Source organism: Lepeophtheirus salmonis, chromosome 3 (assembly GCF_016086655.4).
Source record: "Lepeophtheirus salmonis chromosome 3, UVic_Lsal_1.4, whole genome shotgun sequence".
In the NCBI taxonomy this organism is placed as follows: Eukaryota; Metazoa; Arthropoda; class Copepoda; order Siphonostomatoida; family Caligidae; genus Lepeophtheirus; species Lepeophtheirus salmonis.
The window spans coordinates 45,828,437-45,841,380 of NC_052133.2; the positions used below are offsets into that span (position 1 = coordinate 45,828,437).

At 32.0% G+C, this 12,944-nt stretch overlaps 1 non-coding gene across 1 annotated transcript; it reads left to right on the forward strand.

The window, feature by feature from the left end:
• Positions 1-792: 792 nt before the first annotated feature.
• LOC121115542 (U2 spliceosomal RNA) lies at positions 793-985 on the forward strand. Its single transcript, XR_005863588.1, has one exon. It is a non-coding gene; the product is annotated as a U2 spliceosomal RNA (small nuclear RNA).
• Positions 986-12,944: the final 11,959 nt, after the last annotated feature.

Sequence of the window (12,944 nt, forward strand, 5' to 3'; positions counted from 1 at the left end):
AGGGACGCCATCTTACGGTAAAATATTACCCTTCCCTGACTGATAACATTTTTTAGAATAAAATATGAGTGTATGTTACTCACATAGAGTACATTGTAAAAAGTAAAAGTGAGTCGGAATATAAAAAATTCCTTTGACAAATTTTGTATGGTAAATTAAAAAAGTAATTCAAAATGCGACAAGAAATAACCCTGTGGGTCTTATTTCCTGATGTGATATCTAAAGTGTTGACGACCCAATATTTGAGGATAACTGACGTAAATAAAAAAATCTCCTTATTAGCGTGGTTTTATTTATGGTTAATTAGATAAAAATGTATATAATTTTTATGAATGCAAATACATATATATTTTGTTTTATCAAAGGTGACACTGAAAAGTTCTTTCTTATATATCAGTTTAAAAGAATTATGCAATTTTTGCCACATTTCCTTTCTTTTTTTTTTTGCTATTTTTCCATTGCTATTTTTTCTAGTACCATTCTTTCCTTAGCCCTTTTGACATAGAACTCTTCACTCTCTAAGGTCTAAAGAAATTTCTATAATCTATCGAAAGAGCTAGGTGGTAGCTAACTCGTCATTTAATCTGGGATGTCCTGAACGGTACAAGCAGCATCCGCCTTACATCTAGTTATCTTGCATTAACTGCATGTATGAGGTATATTTAGGTGTGTATCATTGGTAATTGCCAAATCCTGTTATTTTCCAGTAAGGGGATGAGTACAGAATTATTTTTCCGAAAGTAAAAAGGAATAAAAACTGGTATACAATTTTTTTTATAAATTTAAGAGAGTATCGTTTCTCAGCCTTTTGGCTAAGATCAAAGAGTAGTAACTTTTCTTATAAACTTAATATATGATACGAGGAAAATGTTGTACTCTTCGATATTAAGCTTATTTCTGTTTAGGAGTGGTAGTATTGCGCTTGCATCGTTTCAACTACGAGTCGTTCTGGTATTACAGTACTTCGAGGAACAGCTCATCACCCCGTACAATAAATGTATAACCAGGCTTGTAAGCGTTTCCCTATTTTGGAGTTCTGTTGAATTTTTCTTTTTTCGTTCAGCGTTCAGCCATTATTTTTGTTACGTTCAGCGTTCCGATTATAAGGTAGTACCAGGCTTGTACACTAGTGCGCTCTTTAAATGAAGCTCTACAGTTTTTGAGGCATAAAAAAGTCGGATACTCTAACTGAGATTGCTTAATTAAATTGAATCTAGAAAAAAAAGAACGCTTTCATGTATGTCTGAGGCGCCAAAGCTTTTTTTTTTGTTGTCTAAAATATTTATGGGAATCATAATTAAAAAAAATCAAACTCAAGTTCAAAACACTAATAGCCTACTCAAAATTACAATATTTTATTTTCAAGGAAGTAGAATAGCTATGTCCGTTGTGATTCAATCATATCGATCTTCTCTTAATCCTATACGTAAATATAGATGAATTAAGTCATAATTACTTATTAAAATCTATTATATACAACTTATGACCAACTAATTATAATAAAATTGAATATTTGTAGTATGTCAAACCAAAAGGAAGCTGGAATTTTTTTTCTCAAAATTGAACGTAGAATGAATGCATTTTCCAACAAATTATAATTAATTTCTATGAACAAATGATTCTGATTAATCCTTTGGAGGCACTGCTAATTGTACTTAAATTAGCCAAAATTCACCACCACATTTATAGAATTTGGAAATTAATAAATTATATTTCTAAGACAATATTGGTCCAAATAAAGGCAAATAGATAAAACTGAATTTTTAAACTTCAGTTAACACTCTAGGGTATTTCAATTCATCCCAGAAATTTGAATTTCCATGCCTTTAGTTGACTGTAACACTCTTTGAAATATTACCTGTAATAAATTAAATTATTACTGCGTAGAAGGGACATAAATAATAGTTCTGTACTTTTTAGAGTGGCTAATTTACATTTACATGAATATTAATATCAAGGACGTCTAATGGGGTAATGGCTTTAGGTACCATCCCAATTTTAAAATGTTCAATTTTGCGTTCTGTTCACAAGCCTGTGTATAATTTTTCATAATCAAATGTAAAATTAGAATAATGTTAAGTGAGTATCTAAATCAAAGCTAGTAAATATATAAAAGTTTCTTTCTCTAGTATTAATGAAATTTTCACTATCATTTAATCAAATCAAATCTTATCAATAATTTCAACTTTTTTATGTTTTATTAAATTAAATTAAAAGCGCAACACACATGAAGGAAGAAAAATAAATTCAATTTAAAAACAAAAATTCAAACTTCAGCCCAGTTAATGAGTCCTTTTAATATTTTTTTTATGATTAATTTGATTTTTTAAATGTTAATTCATTCTCATAAAATGAGTATGATTCTACAATGAAAAATATGTTGTAATAAAAAATGTGTAAGATAATATAAAATGAAAAAATGAGGGGGGAAAATGATGTTTATTTTCAAAGCTGTGTAAGTATGACAATCTAATAGTTGAAGAATCCATGCAAATATATGTAAAGAGTAGCCCACAAAACTTTTTCCTTTTGATATCGTTATAAAAAAAAGACGGATGGATATTTTTCAATAATTTTTTTTTATTTGAAAGCCTCAACATTCCGGTTAATGATGGAACACCACTTCATTCATATGACCACCGTGGGTGCCCTTACAATAGCCCATTCAGTCGACCCAATTTTTCAATACATTTTTGATTTTGTGAGCTTCAATAGCTGCAATGGCGACTCCAATTTCGTGTTTCAAATCGTCAATCGTCTCTAGATGGTTGGCGTAACATTTATCCTTGACGGTTCCCCACAAAAAATAGTCCAACGGAGTCAAATCGCAGGTACGAGGTGTCCAGTTGACGTTGCCATTTCGGCTTATGATGCGATTGTCGAAGATCCACTGTAACGTTGGCTGTGTGGCACGTAGCGCCATCTTGTTAGAACCAAATGTCGTCGATGTTTTCCTTTTCCATTTGGCGAAACAAAAAATCTTCCAACATGGCCCGATAGCGCTCACCATTGACCGTAACGGCAGCTCCTTGCTCGTTTTTTCGCTTTCGGCAACAGCAGCAATGTTTTCGATTGAGTGCACTGGACGAACACGGGAACGTGTTGTTTTATCCATTAACGAACCAGTTTCACACGTTTCACAAATTTATCCACAAACTGCCAGGAAGGCGCTTTATTTCGACTGATGTAATTTTCTTGCAGTTTTGTTTGAAGACTCTCCATTTTTGAAGTAAGTCTTCGGTATTTTCCAATTTTTTTCGAGTATAAACTTAATCATTTCGTAAGCCGGAGGCCTTTTACAAAATATTAGACACAATGAAAATGTTACTACAGCTGTCAGATGTCAAAAAAGTGGTAGTTTAAAATGCAACCGCTCGATGGGCCACCCTGTATGATATACTAAACAACAGCTATCAATTAATTTTCTACTAATTTTCTTTTCAATTTTTAGAGGAGTGAATTTTGAGCGATGCAAGAAAACACCTTTCATGAACGCTAATATTTGTTATATACAGTAGGGGGCATCGACTCATACAATATAATTTTAACTAGTTTAAAGCTCATACCCCTTATTTTAAGTAACATGAGCTAATTCTCTAATCCAATTAGAACATTTTTTGGATGTTAAAAAAAAAAAAAAAAAAAAAAAAATCGAATTACGTTCGAAAGTGACGATAGAGGTTCAAAGAAAAAGGATATCCAATTTACTCGACACCCATGTCAAGGTGGCAGAAATTGTCGGGATCGTTGACTGTTCGGAGAGGCTCGTCTTCATAGCGAAGAAGCTGAAAAAGGATTACCTGAGCCTTGCACGGAGTTCTGGAAGCTGTAGTCTCAACAAAATTTGTTCTCCGGCCTTTTTGGACTCAGCGAAGTAGAAAATAGACAGGAGCCCGATTAAGGCAACAAGAAAGACGCCCAATTTTTGAAATTTAAAAAATAAATTTAATATTTCAAATTCTATTTAATATAAATAATTTTCTGTAAATAGCTTTGAATTTAAAAAAAATCCAAAAATTGTATATTTGAAATATAAATTTTGAATTTTTTTTTCCACAAAATTTAATATTTGATTTTTTTTTTTCAAAATAAATCCAAAAACCTAGCCCCCGCAAACTATAATCCTACTGGAAGCCGTTATTATTGCCTACGGTGGTGATATTGCAAATTAATTATCTTTAACATTATTAATATAAATCATATAAATAAATTGTGTTGGATAATCAATATGTTCAAAAATATATACTGGGTGGAAATAGAAACTTACATATCCTTAGCCCCAAAAGTTATCAACACTATTATATATAATATCTTATATAAATATGTTTATTTTATATATACGCTGTGTAAAAGTAACGATTTCGGTAACGATATAAATTCAGAAAATAAATAGTAGATAAAAAACTTTCCCTTTTTGAGTTAGTTATTTTGTTTTTTGTTGGAGGGAAAGGGGTAATTAGATATGGAATTTCTATGAAACATAACATATGTATTAAATTGATTGATGAACTTATACCAATAGAAGAGGTGAGCAAATGAAATAAATGTGTGCCTCATTACAAACTTTTATTTGTAATGAGGGTCGAAAATTCACATTTGTTGGAGGGGCTGGATTGTCAATTATAGATCTAACCTTCACAAATGATTATATGCTTCCTCATATATGATTATGGGGAGTTTCTAATAAACCAACAATGTCGGACCATAAATATATTATGTTCCGAATGGAATAAGCAATGAAGCTGAAAGACAAGTACGCAATACACAAAGTTCCAAGAATATAATTGCTTATTATGGAAGCAAAGAAGTGTATAGGAGACTTCTTTGCTTCCATAATAAATTGAATTGGATTCGCAACAGGCTATAATAGCGGCAATTAAGCTACAAAATGGAAAAAATAAACCTACATTGGGTATCCTACAAAATGAAGCAGGAAACCTTTCCATTGAAGAAAACTTAAAGAAACTAATCTCAATGCATTTTATAGACAAGGACGGAAGAAAATGTGAATGAAGGGACTGAAACAAATAGGAACACTAATGCTATATGAGTAAATGATATAAATTATTTACTTTGGAGGAAGTATTTAGCTCATCCAAAATTTAAAAAAAAACCCAGACCTCATGGCTTACTCCTTTTATTTTTTTAAATTTATCAGATGAATACTATAACAGGATAGCTCTTATATTTAAGTTTTTACCAAAATACACTACCGAACACAATAGTTAAAGGACTAGACAGAGTGATGTTTTGGCATATCGAATCGTTGAAGCTAAAAGTACAATTGTCTAATCAGTTTGGTTTCCAAAGGGGAAACTCTACATATTCGGCAATTGGTAAAGTGGTTGATAAAGTAGAAAGCGCCATTTTTAATAAGAAGCATAACATATTCGTTTTCCTCAACATCGAGGGATCATTAGCCAAATAAATGATACAGCGATAGAGTGGGCGGATCAATACAAATACCTTGGTGTTATAATTGTCCGACAACTGGGATGGGGTCCTCATGTCGATCATATCGTCAAAAAAACTAAAAAGGTATTATTTGTGGCAAGAAACCTAGTTGGTTTCCAATGGGGGCCCGGCCTATATACGCCATATGGATTCGAGATACATGCTTGGAATCAGTGGTATGTTATGGGGCAGCAATATGGGCACCTTTGATCATAGAAAAACAGGGAACCATCGCTAAGTTTCGAAGAGTCAATAGACTAGCCTGTCTCTTGATGTGTGGAGCGATGCGATCAACACCAATAAAAGCAATGTAGATTATTTTTAATATGGCACCTTTACTCCCTAGTATTAAAAGACATGCGATGTCAATTAAATTAATAATTATGTATGATGTTCAAATCACATGGATTGCACAGTCAAGAACAAAAGGAGGACAACCCTTATTCAACAAGATTGAGATAAAATACTCCACAAATTGGATGCACTCTTAGAAAGAATAGTTCATAAACCTTGTAACGGTCCTTCATTTGGGTCTATGAAAGGAGGGACGTCTGCAAATCCTTGATGTGTAAATGTGTTCACTGATGGATCAAAAATTGAAGATAAGGTTGGGTATGGCTGGTGTATTTCGTGTGGGAACGAATCTATTCTTGACGGCTATGGAAATTTAAACTGGTATAACACAGTGTTTCAGGCAGAGTTGGAAGGCATTTTTGAAGCATTGCAAGCTCTTGTTGTGATGGAAAAGCAGTCAGGTTGTCCGGTCGTTTTTCATACTGATAGTAAACCTGCAATTGATTGTCTGTCAAAAAATAGAGGAACCTTTACTAGACAGCAAGAAAGATTGAAAGGTTCTGTAAACTTGTCATGGTTAAAGGGCTATAACAATAATACGGGCAATGAATATGTGGATGCACTAGCTAAAATGGGATGTAAAATGACTGAAATATCTACATTGGAAGTCCCACTGATCACGGTAAAAACTAAAATCAGAAAAAAATTTAATTATGTCTGGTTTAACGAGTGGTTAGGTGATCCAAATAATCGCGAACTGTCGTCAAATGATATTATGTGTGTTGACTTTTACTATAAGAGAGGATCTCATTTTCATTGAAGTGCATTTATATTCAATTTATTTTTAGTTTATGTTTTGGTTTAAAAGTGGTGTTTGTTTTAAGTCTATTATATAAGTGTTCCCTTTGGGATTTTATTTTATTTGTAACAATGTGACGATTGCATTTCCATATGAAATATACCTCAACTTCTGGAGTATGTGTAATACGCAGGGGTTGTTGTTGCATTAAATTGGAGTTTCTGTGACCTTGGGGCAGCTGTATCGTCGCATATGCCCCAATATAGAATAGAAAAAAAAAGATCAATTTTAATTTCAATAGTGGAATTTTGATTAATTTAAGTTTTTATTATTTATATAGGAGCATACTTACATATAGGTATTTGTAAACAAATCGTTTTTAAAGCATTGTTTGTAGATATAACCTTAAAACACTAAATAAACTATTACATAAAAAGAAATGTAATTTTTAAACATTAAATTTGGAAGGAATAATATCTTCAGAACTAAGAATAGGTCTTGACAACGTTCGGGTGAAGGGTGATACAGGCTCTCCTCCCCATCCTCGACCAGAAAAAAAAGTTGAGGGGATTGACATTCGAACTCTATTGTGGCCACATTCCCTTTCCCAAAAGTGATTTTGTTAGCTACGAAGGTCTGAGTAATTTTCGCAGTGTGGACAGGGGTCTCATCTTGCTAAAAGATGACATTGCTGGAAATTTGCCTGGATACAGGGGAGGAGGTTGGCCTTGAAAACGTGGATTTACTTGACTCCCATGATCGTGTAACCCTTTGGGAACCATATCAGGGCGTCCTTGAGAGCATCCCCATTAATTATGGTTTTTTCCCGGATCCCTCCATCCTCTTTATGGTCTCCTTGTGGTCTAGCCTCTTCTTAACATTGTACATACTCAAGATATGACCAGAATTTGAACACCCAAAATATGACTGACTTTCAAGCTCGACAGAGTTTTTTGAAATTGACAGTTTTCGATAGACCTCACGATGAGGCAACATCTCATCTTTGGGACGTAGTGAGTGAGAAATCTTTTATTTATCGAATAAGTTATATTATTACCGATAGGAGTTAATATTTTTTCAAGTGAAATAGATTTTTATAGAATATTTTTTATAATACTTGTACATTATTTATACATATTTCAATGAAAAATTAGGTTTGAGTTTGTTAATTAATTATTAATCTTAAACTTCAAATATACAAATTTTTTTGATGTTTTACAAATATCATACTAAACAACTACTCAATCTTTCAATGATGTTGTCACAGTTTCTCATAAAAATCATGATTTTAATACATAACTATTATCCATCAATTAGAATAATATGAATATGTGAAATTTAATAACGAATGTATATATAATCTTTTTTTCTTTTCCTTCCATCCTTTCGCACAGACTATGTGACAATTTAAAATAAAAATTAAATACGAGCATAAACAATTCACTTTGTACATACGTTTTAAGTTCAAGGATAATAAGAATAATATAAATGGATGAAGTAAAAGAAGATAGACCGGACTCACTCAGACTTTTTAGATACCCTATTATTATTAAAGGGGGCACTCATTAAGTCCTAAACTTTTTAGATTGATGCCATATTTGTTGTAAAATGCCAAGGATTTAATAGAAGATAAATATTATGAAATCCTCAATGAGCTTAATTAAGTGGTTATTAACACTTTCTTTCCATGCAAAAAAGCTAAGCACTTAGCATCTATAATTTATTAAGGCACATAAACACTTATATTACATAATATAAAATATGTAAGATGATGAATTGACTTATAAGTAACATACAGAAACATTTTAGTTTAAAGAATCTTTCAGTACGGGCTGATACACAGTAATACAAATTTGAGCAATTAAAAAACATGATTGATTAAAAATATAAATAAAATATGACCAGAAAGACGAGCATAAATATAAATTTTTTTAATATAAAACAAGCTGTATTTTGTAGTATACGGATGATATTAGAACAAGATCACACTTTTTTTCCAAAAATATGTTAAATTTCAAAACTTTATGGGCCGTTGAGCTACCTACAAATATTCATAGAAATTGTTCAAACTTTTGTGAATCGTATTTTTTTATCAAAAGGAACGCATTTGAGCCCTCAATTGTTTACTTTTCCACAAAAAAGGGATTTTATTGGCACCCTAGTCAGCACTTAATGCTTCTAAAGACACTCAAACAAGCATTTATGGTTTCACTATGGAATAAAGACGGGTTTAATATGAAAAAACACGAAATATATCCACTCTTTAAACATTTTTTATGCAGAGAGGAAGATAAATACATATAAACTGTAGTTATACATAAAAACTTTTCTTCATATTTCTACATCGAAGCTCTGAACTTAAGAAACTAAAGCACAAATACATTCAGGAGAAGACAGAAAACTTTTCTAACGATTTTATTGTGTCCTGAAGCTTTAAAACTCATAAAATTATATTTTATATAGTTTGAAATATTTTTTGATGTAAAAGAGGGATTTTCGTGTTTTTGGGAAATAAATTAGTTATCCGCTTAGTTTATTACTTGAACACTTTCTTTCCATCTAACACAAGAAACCTCTTTGCATTCATAATTTATTAATATTCTTTTATGTTTTTACAAGGAGGTAGTGTTTATCATTTTATATATTTTTGTAGGTATTTTATAATAGTTGGAGGAAGAGTTGAGAGTTACAATAAAGATCATTTGCAGTCCACGTAAGTGTGCCATTTAATATCTCCGAAACACATGGGTCTATTGTTAATCTACAATTACAATTATGTATGTCATGATTCTACAATATATTGATTAAAATTTTATTAAACTCAGAGTATACATCTTTTAAGATATTAAATGCAAAAAAGGTATATAAAAACACACTTCACTTAAGAAGAGTATTAATACATTTATTGGGAAAATATTATCAGAGTCTCATATAAAGTTTGGTTTATTAGTAAATAATAGGAGGTGAGATTTAACAAATTAATGGATTGCTAAATTCCATAAGATGGTAGTTGCTGGAATGGCGAAGAAAAACGAGTATAAACAAGGGATTTGTGATGTTTGTGACGAGAAAGCTCCAATAGAACGGCTCCGATGATTCGATTTTGATATGATGCAGACAAATATACGTTTATGGAATGATCACCCTATGCCATGATCTAGTTTTATTGAAGAAGAAATCGTTATTTTAGTTTTTACATGATACTCTAGTTTTAGAAGGATGCTCACTCGTATAAAACCTATTAATTAAATAATTGTTTCTCTTGGTGCTTTGATTTTTATATTATTATTGAGATTCATTGTTTATTTTTCCCTATTCAACATGCTACACTAATTAATTGTAGATTATATTTCTATTTATCAATTTTATTCCCATGTAAATAACTTTACATTAAAAGAAAAGAAAAATATTTGACACTAATTCTTGTTTTTTTTTTGTGAACAACTGTAGATTATGGAATTTTCTTCAAAAAATTATATTTTTTGGACTTCTTTTGAAAAAAAAAAATCAAAAAACCAATACCCCCCACTGCCCATGGCAGTTTAAACTCCACCGCCGCCGCGTATCTAAGTACCCCTTCTAACATGCTATAATACTCCCTGCCTCACAGGTTGTGTAGGTGAACTGCTGGACCTTGAAACAAGTTAAATTTATCCGTCGTTGCTTCCCTGAGCATCAAGGAACCCTTCTAATATCACAAAATATTCCCAGGCACTCAGGTTGTACAGGTGAATTGCTGGGCCACAAGATATTTTATACAACACCACCGCCGTGCTTCTAAGCACCAAGGTCCCCTTAATATGCTTTAATACACCCTGGGACATAAGTTGTCAAAGGCCAAATCTTTTATATTTTAATGCTTAACGTTTTAATAAAAACAAAGGAAAACTTTGTGTACTCTTTGGTAGTTCTACATCAAAATATGGATGAAAGAAATAAAAAACAATTTCTAAACACAGGAGGGTCATTCCATGTCAAATCAACGAAAATAAGTAAAAAATGTCACCAGACACCCGCAAATTTGGATGATTTTTGGCACACAAGCTTAAATTCATAGGTAAATTATGCAAGTGTCCCAAATTTCAGTAAATAATTCTGGGTCGTTTCTGAGATAGAGATACTTGTCTCAGACCAAAAAATTTCAACGTCACTTTAATGTTTTCTTACCGGACGCTACTTTTTTTTTTTGATGCTCAGGGAAGTGGCGGCAGATAAATCTAATTTGCCAGCCGTTCACATAAACAATCTGTGGACCTTGTTTTATTATAGCATACTAAAAAGGTTCTTTGGTGCTTGAAAATGCTGCGACAGTGGAGTTTAAACTGCCTCAGGGTCCAGCACTTAACCTGTTCAAACTGTGGGTTAAGGTTTATTTTGGGATATTAGAAGGGTTTTGATGCTGAGGGAAGCCGCAGGCTAGTAATTTAACTTGCCTCAGGGCCCAACAGTTCACCTACAGAACCTGTGGGCCAGGGTGTGTTATATCCTGGAATGCTTTTTTATCATTCAAGAGTTTTATCATCCGAATGTAACATAGATTGCAATGAAATTTCACCCAATCATATTGTCTTGCAATTAAATTACTCACAATGATAATGTACAAAATGATATTACCACACAAAGAAATTACTCTCAATGAGGTCTGCAACCTTTTTACTAAGTTCATTTTATCGGATAACCTATTTACAATGTATTCGACGCAGGCTTGGATATTTGACGGAAAAACAAACGGCGTTCACGCTTTCCGTTCATTTTTTGATCGATGTACGGGGAAAAAATATTCAACGGCGTTCATTTTCTGATTGTCTATAACAGGTCACTTTTTTAATATTTTTTCCGAAGATTACTGCACATTTTATTCTTGATTATGGGTATAATTTAAAATTTTTATCTTTGATAATGGCTAACATATAGTTTTGTACTTATATTGAAAAATTATAGATCTGATTTTATGTGTATAATATTCAATGATTAATTTCGATAAAATGTCTACAAAAAGTTGGGAAAAGGTAATGGTAGTTCAATGGAAAGGGATATGAATGCATAACGATTGGAAGACACTCATATTACTTAAATGTCCCTAAAATATAGGGAATTAGCAGATCTGTACTTATGCGCCTATGGACATAAGAATTAATGTTTGCATAGCGCCTCTAAACGTAGTTACAGTTAGAAATCTTGTTATTTTAATTATACTTGTCACCGCCATCCTCTCCTGCATCCTCCCTTTCACATTGTGGGAACATAATTATATATCATAAAAGATATACTGTTTTTAATTTATGTTTTTTAAAATTTTTAACCACACAAATTTGTAGTGATTTTAATGATATATATAGCAATTATAATTAGAAATGAATAAAAATGTTGAAAATTACAATATTACCGAACCTATAATATAATAAACGCCCATTTGATAGTCCAGTGATTTGCAATCAGAGGCCTCTACAAAAAAAAAAAAAAAAAAAAAAAAAAAAAATGAAACACGGTTGGGCCTGGTACTTAAAAATTAAAACCCGACCAGGCCCAAGTTTTATGAGCCCAACTTGGGCAAACTATCATGATGGAAAAATTAAGCCCGAACCGATAGTCTGATTACGTTTGGGCTCACCATTTAAAAAAAGTTGAGAGCATCATTTTTACCAGTATATTGAAGACCTGTAGAATGTACATTTCATGCCCCCTGGGATGGCTACTCTTTCTTTTAGTTAGCTACGTCATTGAGGCTCATTTTATGTATTGAAAAACAAAAAGGGCTTTATATATTAATGAGTATTTGTAGGTTAGACTTTTTGTACTACATATAGGTATATGATATGACTAAATAAATAATTCAAAAATGAACGATTGAACGGCTAACAGAAAGTTTTTGTCGCATCGCCTGGAAGAATAATTATATTATTTAAAAAAACGTAAAAACAAAGTAAAGTATATAATATATTTTTGGTGTTAAAGAAGTGGTTTTTATAGGCATCTCGTTCCTAATTTCGCAGCTATTACTAATCTTATGGCCGAATTAATCAGATTCCCAAATATGAAAACTCCTTTAGTCTGGTCTGAAGAAAGTCGATTATCCTTCAATGGTATCAAAGGTGCCCTTAAAAAGTGGAATCGTTTCCCTCTATAATCCTTGTTCCAATATATTTAATCTAGTAATCGACGCTTCTAATGTGGCAGCTGGATCTACAATAAATCAGATGGTTTGAGATAGTCCCATTGCAGTTACTTTCTTTCCAAAGAAATTTAATGAGACTCAAAGAAGATATTTGACCTATGAACGTGAACTTTTATTAGGTTATTTGACAGTTCTCCGTTTTAAACTTCTAGTTCAAGATCAAATTGTAACACTGTTCAATTTGATCAATTTCATGAACTATCACATCCTGGTGTAAAAGCT